At 46.6% G+C, this 8,249-nt stretch overlaps 1 pseudogene; it reads left to right on the top strand.

Annotated features, from left to right (window-relative positions):
* The first annotated feature begins 5,092 nt into the window (after positions 1-5,092).
* On the top strand, positions 5,093-6,333 carry LOC116528881 (annotated as a pseudogene).
* Positions 6,334-8,249: the final 1,916 nt, after the last annotated feature.

The raw sequence follows: 8,249 nt of genomic DNA, 5'->3' as shown, positions 1-8,249 counted from the left end.
CACCCCTTACCCCTGACCAGCTCCCCTAACAATCCCTTACCCCTGAGCAAGGGCCATAACCACCCCTTACCCCTGACCAGCTCCCATAACTGACTACCACTTACCCCTGAGCAGTTTGTCTAATCCAACACTTATCTCTTGAGCAGGTTCCCTAACCTGCTCTCTTAAGCCTTGAGTGGGAGTGGCACCCCTTTAATTGTGAAAGGTGAGCAAATGGTACCCCCAAATGAGATTTTCTTTTCCCTAGGGAGATAGACTCTTAGGAATTTTGCAAAGACAGGTGTAAAAGATAGAGGTCGACTACAGAGCAAGGAAAACATTAAAGAAGCAAGATCAGAAGAAAAAAAAGTGATTTGGTAGTCCAGGTATAGTGGCTCAAGCCTTGAATCCCAGTGGTTAGGGAGGCTCGAACAAGAGTTCAAGGCTTCAGTGAGCTATGGTCACACCACTGCACTCCAGCCTGGGGGAAACAGCTAGACCCTGTTTCTATTTTTAAAGAAGAATAGCATTCCATTGCCTAGATGTACCACAGCTGGTTCATTCACCTACTGAAGGACATCTTGGTAGCTTCCAGGTTTTGTCAATTAGATATAAAGCTCTGTAAATGCTATGTATGTTTTTGTGTGGACATATGCTGTCAGTTCCTTTGAGAAAATACCAAACAGCATGACTACTGGATCCCGTGGCAAGAAATGTTTAGTTTCGTAAAAAACTCCAGAAGTGTCTTCTGGAGTGGTGGTACCATTTTGCATTTCCACCAGCAATAAATGAGAGTTTCTGTGGCTCCACAACCTTGTCAGTAAAAACAAAAAAAGTTTAAAAACAAAATTAAAAAAGAAATAGAAAGCCGAAATGGCCATTTTAAACAGAGAAAAAAAGTATCTTAGAGGAGAGAAAGATATCAAATTAAATTAAAAGGAGAAAGTCAAGATAAAACAGAAGTATGTTATAAAACTTATATAAAAAGAAAATCTGCCCCTTTGTATAAGCATTTAAAAAAGAATTATATGTAATAGATGAAGAAATGTTGGCATGTAAAGTGAAGAGAAATAAAGTCACCTACAAAGTATTTTAACATAGTATCCCAGATGGTGTTATGGAAATAAGCTGAGGGGGAAGAGACGTAACCTAAAGAACAAAATCAAAATATACAAGGATTGAGTGAAAACAACCGCTGTCTGGGAGGCGCAACAGGCGCTCACCGTAGGCTAGCATTTTGTTCAGGGTTTTTATGTCCCTATTCATAAGAGATATTGGTTTGGAATTTTCTCTTTTTGTAAAATTTTTGTGTGGGTTTGGTGTCAGGGTAATGCTGACCTCAGAAAATGAGCGGCAAGGCAGGCCTCTCTTCTACTTTCTGGAAATGTGTGAAGAATTCATATTAGTTCTCTTTGAATATTAGTAGAAGTAAAGGGTGAGCCCTCTGAGCTCTCCTTGGGAAGCTTTTGGATTCCTGCTTTCATCTCTTCCTTTGGCCCCTGCGAGGCCCCAGACCTTCCCCTCCCCACCCTCCCAGCCTCCGTCAGCTGGCCCTGCCCCGGCTCTTCCTCCCAGCCTGGGCTATGTTCTCCTCCATTTGCGATGGGAAGCCAGTAATCTGAGCAGTCATGTGAGCAGGACTCCGTGCCTTGCTGTCACTCACATTTACATGCTGCTGTTTCTGGACCCCATACGCATAGGGAAGAATTTAGACATCAATGCAGAACAGTCCCCCAGGGTATATTCTCCAGTCCCTGGTTTATAGCAATGTGCTCATCTGTCAGTGGGCCCTGGAGATGCCACTTTTTAGTTAAAAAGCCAGATGGGTCTTTTCACAAGAACCTTCAAGACATCAGAACATCCCTGCGGCTTACAGACTAAAACCATAGTGGAGAGACTTAGAATCCATTCCCATTGTCATCCCTCGAAAACTAATTAGTCAAAGAGACAAAAGACTGCAGGCAACAGAGATGAATCTGTCTCTCACTCCAGACACAAACTAGACAATAGCTGGAGGGACTGCTCTGGTCTCATTCTGGACATCCAGATGGCTCCTCCGTTGGTCAGTAGGTTCATAAATGGCTTACACCAGTAATTAGGATGTTAGCCTAAAACACTATGTAAATTAGCAAAACGTTCTTCTCTCTGAAATGCATGCACTAGGTCAACAACATGAGGACTCCATTGCAGAAAAAGTAAAGTAAACACAGTGCAAACTCATGGTTTCACAACTTAAACCCTTCAGAGAAAACAAGCCAGGACAATCTGTTCCCTCCAAACCCCCACAGATAGGGATTCTTGAAGATACTATACAGAAGTGTAGATATTGTAAAGAAAGACTCTGGATTGCCTAAGGAATAAGTGTCCATCTCCCCAGTTCATTTTCTCCATGGGACTCTCCCCTGTGTGTCCACAGTAATCAGATGCATGAAGGGAATTCATCAGCCCATCGATGGCCACACACCACCTTCTTCATGCACTTAGGGGCAATGTTCCGCCATGAGCACCTCTTACTTTCCAACCACCCTTAAAGCACACAAACTATACTTGGTCATCTCCTGCATGACTTGCCTTTACCTAAACCTCTTCCTTTCTCACTAGGACCGCTCAGTGCCCAGCACAGCTTCCTGCTCAGCTCCATCACCCCAAGCGAAACTTCTGGGAGGATAGCTCCTCTCCAACCTGAATTCCAGTGTTCTTGGCACTACCAAGGGCCCGCCCTGAAGTCTCCGACCCTGTGCCTGTGCCCTTTGTCTTTGTGTGCTCTCACTGACCACCTACATTTTCTTGCTCCTGCTCAAAGCCCCTGAACCCCCTTTAAACTCTCAATACAGGCTATGTTCACTATGACGCTTGACTCTATTTGGGCTGCTTGCTCGCCTGACATAGGCCAAACTTCGGAGGCTGAAATAGACCCTTCCTTGCCCTCCCAACATGGTTGCCTAATTCAAGGCTTCCTTAACCAGGGTCTCTTGGTCCCCATGCCCAGTTTCTGTAATAACACCACCTTCCCCATAAAGCAGCCTAATGGTGAAGGAACTACCTCGTACCAGACAGAAACAATAAACAAAATAGTCAAACCCAGGACTCCCCCAATTCCTAACGTCAGCACCATCCCGGCCTCTAGCTCACCCGGTCACTCACTTCAGTCAGTGATTCTCTTCTGACTTTCCAGGGTACTTCTTCACCCCAGCTTACAAAACTTTTTGCCTTCACGTGGAATAATCAAGAATGCAGATGGGCTTTCATGTCTCACGGACTTACTGAGCCCTACTTATTTCTCTTGAACCCTAAATGCAAACCTGAGGGGTTTAACCTTTCTCTAAAGCCCTGTCCTCATCCGGCTTAGTCCGCTTTGCATTGCTGTGAAGGAATGCCTGAGCCTGGGTAATTGATAAAGAAAAGAGGTTTATTTGGCTCACAGTCCTGAAGACCGCACAAGAAGCATAGCACCAGCGTCTGCTTCTGGGGAGGCCTCGGGAAGCCTCCACTCAAGGTGGAAGGAAAAGGGGCAAGTATCACATGACAAGGGGAAGGGAGCAAGGGGCAGGGGGGAGAAAGGGCCAGGCTCTTTTCAATAGCCAGATGTCATGTAAACTAAGAGTAAGCATTCACTCACCACCGGCAGAATGCAATCTAGTCACTCATGAGGCATCCACCTTCATGACCCAAACACCTCCCCTCAGGCACTGCCTCCAACATTGGAGATCACATTTTAACATGAGATTTGGAAGGACAAACATCCAAACTATATCTGTAGATGACCATCTTCTCTGCTTTCCTGATTTTGGCAACTTGCAGTTCACACCCAGCATTTACTCCAAGCTGTCACCAAAAATGACCACAAGGTATCTAAAGACAAAATGCAATTGTGCAGACTCCAGTGCATGACCAGGGGCACAATACCTTCCCTTCAGGGGAGAGTTTACTCCCTAAAGAAATCAACACCACCACTCACTCCCCTCTCCCTGACCAAACAGTGACACAAGGGGGCTCTAAAATTGACTACTGCCAGACGGGGATCCCTAACTTTCCCCCATGTCATCCTCCTCAGAAGCCGTGACTAAGGAGACTGTCACTGAATCCTGTACCTGGGACTCTCCGTCCACATCTACATTTCAAACCTCAAATCCTCCCTGTATTTGTCCATTCTTGCACTGGTATAAAGAAATACTCGAGACTACATAATTTATAAAGCAAAGAGGTTTAATTGGCTCATAGTTTCACAGGCTGTACAGGAAGCATGATTCTGGCATCTGCTCAGCTTCTAGGAGGCCTCAGGAAACACGTTCATGGCAGAATATGAAGAGGGAGCAAGCACGTGACATGGCCAGAGCATGAGCAAAAGAAAGACAGCAGAGAGGACCTTACATGAACTCACACACCTTACATGAACTCACAAGAGGTCTCACAAGAGCTCATTCACTATCACAAGAACAGAACCAAGAGGACGGCGCTAAACCACTCATGAGAAACCCACTCCCACGATCCCGTCACCTCCAGCACTGGGGATGACAACTGAACGTGAGCTTTGGTGGGGACACACAGCCAAACCATGTCACTCTCTAGGTTTTCTTGCCTCAGACTCCCCATTACTCATGGCCAGTCTCCCTTTCTACACACGAAAAGCAGGACCTGCCTCAGTGATCCTCACCGAAGAGTGCAGTGGCAGCCAAAGGCTGATTAATCAGTCACTTCAGCCTTGGACTCTGTGGCTCTGGCATCAGCGTCTTGGCTGTGTGCAGTTACCACTACCCCCGAGTCAGTCCAAGCCACTGCTGACCAAGTGCTGAGCCATCCGCTTGACCTCAGCGTTCCCCACGTGGTTCAGACCTGGGAACACCCAACGCTTTTCTGCTTCCAGAATCATCTTCTTTGAAATACCAGTGTGCCCCTTCATGCTGCTGTTCACCATCTTTCCGGCCTCAGTGCAGCCCCTTCCTGCCCCCTCTGAGGGACGACCTCCCCGCACCTCACCATCTGTATTCTACTCATCCTCACCCCAGCCTTGCCAAACTCTCAAACACCACAAGTGGCCTTCTTAGCAGAAGACTCTCACCTCAGGCACACAAAGAAGTTTCAAACAAGACACGGTCCACAGCTTCCCACACCCATGGAGGGCCAGTTCCTGAGGCTGCCTCAGCCCGAGCGGCCGCACAGACACAAGCTCACACCCAGGCACAAGGTGAGAGGCCAACAGTTACTCACAGGGCAGGCAGATGCCTGGGATCCAACGTGATTTGGGTACGCTAAGGAAACAGAGAGTTCAGGACAGCACCGGGGACAGCTCTCAACGTGGAACCCAGAAGGAACCAGAGCGGGACTCAAGCAGACGCCTGCACCCCCACGTCCATAGCAGCATGGTTCACAAGAGCCAAGAGGTGGAAGCAACCAGTGTTCATAAACAGATGAATGGATCAACGAAACCTGGTGTGTATGTCAATGCAATATTACTCACCCTTTAAAAGGAAGAAAATTCTAGTACCTGCTACAACCTGGGTGAAGCGTGAGGACATTACGCTATGTGAAATAAGCCGGTCACAAAAGAACAAATACTGTGTAATCCCACTTATATCCCTTATGTGGTCAAACTCGTAGAGAGGCAAAGTAGAATGGGCTCCAGGGGCTGGGGTCAGGGGAGGGGGACAGGAAGTGAGGGTTTAACGGGCACAGAATTTCACTCTGGAAAGATGAAAAACTTCTAGAGATGAATGCTGCTTTTTGGTGGCACACGAATGCAAATGCACTAATGCCACTCAACTGTACACTTAAAAATGGTTAAGATAATAAATTTTGGGCTTTTTGGCTAGAACTGCCAACTTCCAGGAATTTACCAAAATGACAAACACAAAGGGAAAGAGGACAGGCACCCGATATGTGTTCTCCACGCCTTCTAGAAAACAGAGTCCTTCCTGTGGCCACATTCATGGGAATCTATAAGAAAGGTGATATTGTAGATATCAAGAAAACGGGGACTGTTCAAAAAGGAAGCCCCACAAGTGTCGCCATGGCAAACTGGAAAGTCGACAGTGTTCCCCAGCATGCTGTTGGCATTGTGGTAAACAAAGAAGTTAAGGGCAAGATTCTTGCCAAGAGAATTCATGTGCATATTGAGCACATCAGGCACTCTAAGAGCTAGATAGCTTCCTGAAACGCATGAAGGAAAATGATCAGAAAAAGAAAGAAGCCAAAGAGAAAGGTACCTGGGTCCAACTGAAGCACCAGCCTGTGCCACGCAGAGCAGCACACGGCGTGGGAGCCAATGGGAAGGGGCCTGAGCTGCTGGAACCTCTTCCCTGGGAGTTCATGGCATAATCGGTGTTAACAAAACAAAAGACCTCTGGACTGTGAAAACGTCTCCCTTCATTGAGTAGAAGTGTGAATTATTTAAAAGAAATATTTAAAGCAAATTTTAATTGTGTCCTAATTCATTATGTAATGTCTTTACTATCCAAATTTAATGTATTTCTTGCTGAAAGATGTGAGGTAGCTTATTGTTCAACAAATTACTCAACTGGTTAGAAAATGGTCAGATGTTATTTATAAAATATTTGGACTGGTTTGAAGATAGTCCTGTAAATCATCATGGAAGAAATAAAATAACTTACAAAAATAAAAAATAATAATAATTACCTTTGTGCTATATATATTTTACCACAATAAAAAATAATTTAAAAAATAGAACCCGGCCAGGCGCCGTAGCTCACGCCTGTAATCCTACCACTTTGGGAGGCCGAGGCAGGCAGATTGCCAGAGCTCAGGAGTTCAAGACCGCCTGGGCAACATGGTGAAACCCTGTCTCTACTAAAATAGAAAAAATAACCCTGGCATGGTGGTGTGTGCCTGTAGTCCCAGCTGCTTGGGAAGCTGAGGCAGGAGAATTGCTTGCACTTGGAAGAGGGAGGTTGCATGAGCCGAGATGGCACCAGCCTGGGCAGCAGAGCGAGACTCCGTTTCAAAAAAAAAAAAATAGAACCCAAGAAGCTAATTTACAAGAGGCTTTACTGTTACTCAAGAAATTAGCTATCTCAAATGAAAGCTCACATTAACACCCTGAAGCACAAGGACAGTCCCTGGCGACAAATATGCTAAGATAGCCAATACCTACAATGACTCTTCCTCAACCACCGCACACCTCCACTGCCCAGTCTCCTCTAGGGACGGAAACTTGACTTAGGGAACTCAAGGCATAGCGGTTGCTGGCACTGAGGCTGAAAGGGCTCCTGGGATCCAGACCAGGTATTTTATCCACTCAGCTAGGGCTTGGAGATACCCACACAACTGCTTGTGTCTCTCCAGGCCCCTCCCCTGAAATACAGTTGTATCAGGTCATTCTTGCATTGCTATAAATAAATACCTGGGACTGTGTAATTTATAAAGAAAAGGAGTTTAGGCCAGATATGGTGGCTTATGCCTGTAATCTCAGCACTTTGGGAGGCCAAGGCAGGTGGATCACTTGAGGTCAGGAGTTTGAGACCAGCCTGGCCAACATGGTGAAATCCTGTCTCTATTAAAAATAGAAAAATTAGCCAAGTATGGTGGCACACGCCTGTAGTTCCAGCTACTTGGGAGGCTGAGGCACAAGAATCACTTGAACCCAGGAGACAGAGGCTGCAGTGAACCAAGATCATGCCATTGCACTCCAGCATAGGTGACAGAGTGAGACGCTGTCTCAAATAAATAAATAAATAAATAAAAAGAAAAGAGGTTTCATTGGCTCATAGTTCCACAGGCTTTACGGGAAGCATCTGCCAAGCTTCTGAGGAAGCCTCAGTACAATCATGGCAGAAGTTTAAGGGGGAGCAGGCTCATCACATGGCCAGAACAGGAACCAGCAAGCAGGGTTGGGAGGTGCAGAAAGTCCCACACACTGAAATGACGAGATCTCACAAGAACTCACCATCTGGGTTGAAGGCTCATCTTTCAGTGGAGACAGCACCAGCCATGAGGGGTTCACCTCCCACCAGGCCCAGCCTCCAGCGCTGGGGATGACAATTCAACAAGAGATCTGGGTGGGGACAATGGCCAGACTGGATCAGCAGCCCATGGCCTCCACAAGGTTACACATCCCAGCAAGGGAAATCCACAAACACCGGTGGTCTCAGTAGCCTCAACTTGCCCCATCTGCCAGAAACAGTCCTGGTCACAGCAGAGATGGAGCAAGGGCGACAGGGGAAACGGCCAGTTCTCTGGTCCCTTTCCACTGGCAAATGGATTTGTTCATCCCACAAAATCCTCTGGGTATGAACACATTCCAGTCCCAGCCTGCA

This window comes from Sapajus apella, unplaced genomic scaffold (genome assembly GCF_009761245.1).
Source record: "Sapajus apella isolate SASKATOON/1434 unplaced genomic scaffold, GSC_monkey_1.0 scaffold60, whole genome shotgun sequence".
Taxonomy (NCBI): domain Eukaryota; kingdom Metazoa; phylum Chordata; class Mammalia; order Primates; family Cebidae; genus Sapajus; species Sapajus apella.
Note: the sequence above shows the minus strand (reverse complement) of the source record. Positions and strands in the feature narration are given on the sequence as shown.